The 4,783-nt window shown below is 40.4% G+C and overlaps 1 non-coding gene across 1 annotated transcript; it reads left to right on the forward strand.

The window, feature by feature from the left end:
• Positions 1 to 2,221: 2,221 nt before the first annotated feature.
• Positions 2,222 to 2,325, forward strand: LOC120092251 (small nucleolar RNA R71). The gene has a single exon (XR_005485961.1). It is a non-coding gene; the product is annotated as a small nucleolar RNA R71 (small nucleolar RNA).
• The last annotated feature ends 2,458 nt before the right edge of the window (positions 2,326 to 4,783 follow it).

Genomic DNA, 4,783 nt, shown 5'->3' on the forward strand with positions numbered 1-4,783 from the left:
AGTCCTCGAAGGTATGAGTTCATTATTGCTATTGACTATCACAGTTGTTCCCCCTTTCTTGGGAACGCATTGGATTAGACTTACCCAGCTATTGTCGGATATAGGATAGATCACTCCCGCGTCCAACCATTTTAGGATTTCTTTCTTGACCACTTCCTTCATTATGGGGTTCAGTCTTCTTTGAGGCTCAATCAATCCCAACTTCCCTTCTTCCAGCCTGATCTTATGCATGCAATAAGATGGGTTGATGCCACAGATATTCGCTAGCGTCCACCCTATTGCATGCATGTGCTTTTTCAGCATCTCCAAGAGAAAGTGCTCGCTAGGCTCAGTAAGATTCGCAGAAATGATCACAGGTAAAGTTTTAGTTCCAAGGAAGGAATATTTCAAGTGACTAGGTAACGGTTTCAACTCAAGTTCTGGTGGTTCCTCAAGTGATGGACGCGTTGGTTTTGTCTGCCGCTCACTCAGACTTGGCGGCTCTGGTTCTTTCAGGTTCTCCTCTAACGTGAGGATCTCGCATACATGGGTCTCTTCTTCAGGTAACTCTATACTATTCAGTTGACAATCTTCACCATCCGGGAGCTTTAATACGTTTAACACAATAAACTTCACCTCTCGATTTTCTACACACATAGTTAATTCTCCTTTATGCACGTCGATTAAAACTTTTCTAGTAGCTAAGAATGGGCATCCAAGGATATTTGGTACCTCCCTATCTGCTTTATAGTCCAAGATGATAAAATCTGCTGAGAATATGAAGTTGTCAACCTTTACCAGAACGTCTTCAATCTTTCCTTCAAGGTACTTAATTGTTCTGTCAGCGAGCTGAAGAGTAACAGAAGTGGGTTGTACTTCACGAATTCCCAGTTTCTTAAAGATTGAGAGTGGCTTGAGATTAATGTTGGCTCCCGAATCGTACAACGCATGTCCCACATCCAACCCTCCGATCGAGCAAGGAACTGTGAAGCTCGCAGGGTCCTTCTGTTTCTTGGGTAGACTGTTGCTTACTAATGCATTGCACTCCTGCGTTAGCGCGATTACTTCCGTCTCGCTGACTCTTCTTTTCTTCGTCAAAATGTCCTTAAAAAATTTGACATATGTTGGCATTTGCTCCAAGGCCTCTATAAATAGAATGTTGATATGAAATTCCCTCAAGAGCTCAAGAAAGCGCTTGAATTTTTGTTCATCATTCTTCTATATCAGACGTCTAGGGAATGGTGTGTTCAGAGGCACTGCAGATTTTCCCGCAATAGACGTACTAGGTTTTGAATGGCTTGTGGTCTCAGGCGTTCTTTCTTCTTGATCTTCTACTACCATTGAACGTGTGTTGCGTTCTTTTGAAGGACTGTTGGTTCTTGGATTCATTCTTCTTTCTTAAAGAGCTTTTCCACTTCGCAACGTCACTCCGTGACATTGCTCCTTTCCATTGTTGTTCCCAGGAGTTTCAGTGTTGCTAGGTAGAACTCTAGGCTGCTTGTTCTTTAACTCGCTTGTTATCTACCCTACCTGTATTTCCAGGTTTCTGATAGACGACGCTTGGCTTTTCAGCAACGCGTCATTCTGGGCTATGTACTCCTTTAATAGGTTCTCAAGCAGAGATCCTGAGCTTGACGCCTGTCCTCCTCTATTAAAGGACTGTTGATGTTGCTGATGTGTTGGTTGAAATGCAGGCGGCGGTCCCTGCCTTTTCTATTGGTTTGCCCCTGGGTGGTGCTCCTGATGATTTTCTCCTGTCCAAGAAAAATTTGGATGGTTCCTCCATCCAGGATTATATGTATTGGAAAATGGGTTGTTTTTAATGAAACATATTGACTGAGGATTTTGCAGGCAATCCGCATAGGAGTGAGGATCTCCACAGCCTATACAGTTAACCATGGGCTGCTCGAACGCTTCTACCTAATTCACCTTCTGTTGATTTGATGCGTTTCCTAATGATATGTTCTACAAAAGGCTGGTCATCTTAGCCATTTATGCAGAAAATGTGGCTATTGCATTGGAATCGATAGAGTTAACATTCTGAGATCTCTTCTTCCTATCAACTCTTCCATCATACGTATCGTCCACCCATTCCATGTTGTGCTTAGCAATGTGGTCTAATATCTCTTTAGCCTCGGTGTAAGATTTATCCATAATTCCACCAGCCGCCGCTATGTCTGCTGCCATCTGTGATGCTCTATTCAATCCACCATAAAAAGTCTCCATTTGGATAGTTAGTGGTAGTCCATGGTTCGGGCAATTTTTGACCAATCCCTTAAAATGCTCCTATGCGGCACTTAAGGTCTCAGCTTCTTCTTATTCAAAGTTCATAATCTCTCGACGCCTCCTCTCATTGGTGGTAGGTGGGAAGTATTTTTGCATAAATTTCTCCACCAACTTCTCCCAGGTGCTGATTTCACTAGACTCTAGTGAGCTTATCCATTGTTTTGCGTCATCACGCAAAGAATAGGGGAACAAAGAAAGCCTGATTGCCTCTGGGGTGATTCTAGGAATCACAAATGAATCACACATTTCCAGGAAATGCTTCATGTGGCCGTGAGGATTTTCACCACGACCACCACCAAATTGTCCAGAAGTCTAGAGCATTTGAAGCATTACAGATTTCATCTCGAACCTCGTCCCATCAGGAATTAGTTATATGATTCCTGGAGAGAAATCATACCGTACAGGGGACGCGTACTCACTCATGGGATGCGTGCTACTGTTCGCCATTAGGATCGGATTTTGTGCAGCATGAGCTAGTTGCTAAGCTAAGTTCTGATTTGCCTGTTATTCCTTCGTTGCTCGTTGCCTGTTCTATTGTCTGAGAAGTTGTTTCCTCAACCTTCGACGACGATTAGATCGATTTCTACGTCAGAAGGTCCTTTCAATCTCGGGGTCGTATATGAATTCAACAGTGCTCTCCCTGCTCATAAACGTTCACAAGCTTAGGCTTGGCTTGTAATACTCCATCGACTAAAGTGTTCCTACAAAAGATACAACAAAATTTCTGGTTAGTTTTGTTTCTGAATCCCCAGCAATGGTGTCAAAAATTTGTTTGTTGCTATCGTGATTCGCATTAGGAGTGTATTGCATAAAATAAATTGGAAGAATAAGTTCTAAGTGATGTGTTGATGCTTTGATGTGTTTATGTAATTGTAACATGTTGGTGCATTAAAGATATGCAACAGAACGTACAACATTCCTTCTATTGACGTTTTAGGTTTTCCTAAACTAGACCCAAGTATTAATCTAATTTAGATTCCTGGTAAGTCCAGGGTCGAACTTAGGGATTCAGTTAAACTAACGCAGACTTTGCGTTGTAGTTGTTGTAGGGGTTTCCTAAAATATATGAAGAAATGTGTTATTTACACTAAAGTTTTGTGCTTGTGCAAGAAGATACAAAAGAGTTGAGAAGTGAGTGATGGATCATACGAAAATGGAGTTTAATGTAAATGGTATGCATCGATCTATGATGAATGTACACAAACCAGAGTGTGATGTGGATGAGATGAGATGATTTGCTTATCTTTGTTTATGCGTTAGACTTTATTCAACACTTCTCAATGCGATTAACATACAAAACCTATCTCTAGGAAGCATGCGTCTAACACAGAATGCAATAGACATCAGTAAGTCTATCTCTAGATGTACTAGGCGTCCTAATTGATGTTGGCTTATCTATTCTTTCGAATAATCTAAGCTAAGGATGCTTTCACCAATTGATCAAGATGGCATAAGCATTTGAAATGAGATTTTGCATAAAGTATAGATGCATTCAACATAAACAAGAAATAAACAATGGCAAAGTATGATGGATCAAATATATGAATTTTATAAAGAAGCATATTGTCTTTACAAAAGCAATATTTAATCAGATGAAATGAAAGCGATAAATGAGATGAAAGAAACTGAGTCAAGCCGCAGAGTACAATCTCTTGTATCTCTTTGGTTCAATCTAGTTGTGTATAATCACTTGTATAGGAGTTGGACGAAGTGTATTTTTCAAGCTTGACTTCCTCCGCTCTCTGATCGGCAGTGATGGTGGTTCTCAACCGTTCTGATCATCTTAGCACCACAGCACAACTTCTAAAGAACTAAAACTATGACTACGCTAATTATGAGAGTGAGAATCTTGAAAATTTCTATGTATGTATTTGTATTTTTGTGTTCTGGAGGGACTTCATCTATTTATAGGCGTTGGTCATCTCCACTTGGTAATGGGCAGCATTAAAGTCCATGCCTTGGTCAGCCGCCTGACACTCAGAAGCTTTTCAGATGCTGCCTGCTACAGGTACACATACTTGCAAGTGGTGATGTGACACAATCAGCCTGGATCAATGAATCTTCTCTGCGTCGAATTCCCTCCGACGCATGACCCATGCGTTAGATCTTTTGCCTGCGGCACTTCTTAATGATGCGTTAGCTTCTTCTTAAAATCCTGCAATACAATGCGTTAGTGCCACAGTATTTAGTAATAAAACTTCTTTTGCATTAGTTTGCTAATGTTTGAGTAATTCCACACGTTTCTTCTAAAAATGAGGAGAATTTATCATTAAAAACTTTAGTTGTTCCAACTTAAAAGCAAAAATAACTTGTATTTCTACAAGTTATTAGTACTTAAGTTGACGGGTTACAGAACACCTCCTACCTAGGGATTATGGCTGAATAATTGGATGTTGGTAACTGGTTTTATGAGCATACATGAGTGATGTGAGGTAATAAAATGGTTTATTACCTAGAAATCATAGATTAAAATCTAATTATAAGAGTTATATTTGGATAAACCACATAGACTTAGGGT

The sequence above is a fragment of the Benincasa hispida genome, chromosome 11, assembly GCF_027475165.1.
Source record: "Benincasa hispida cultivar pf3 chromosome 11, pf3_genome.v1.1, whole genome shotgun sequence".
Lineage (NCBI taxonomy): Eukaryota > Viridiplantae > Streptophyta > Magnoliopsida > Cucurbitales > Cucurbitaceae > Benincasa > Benincasa hispida.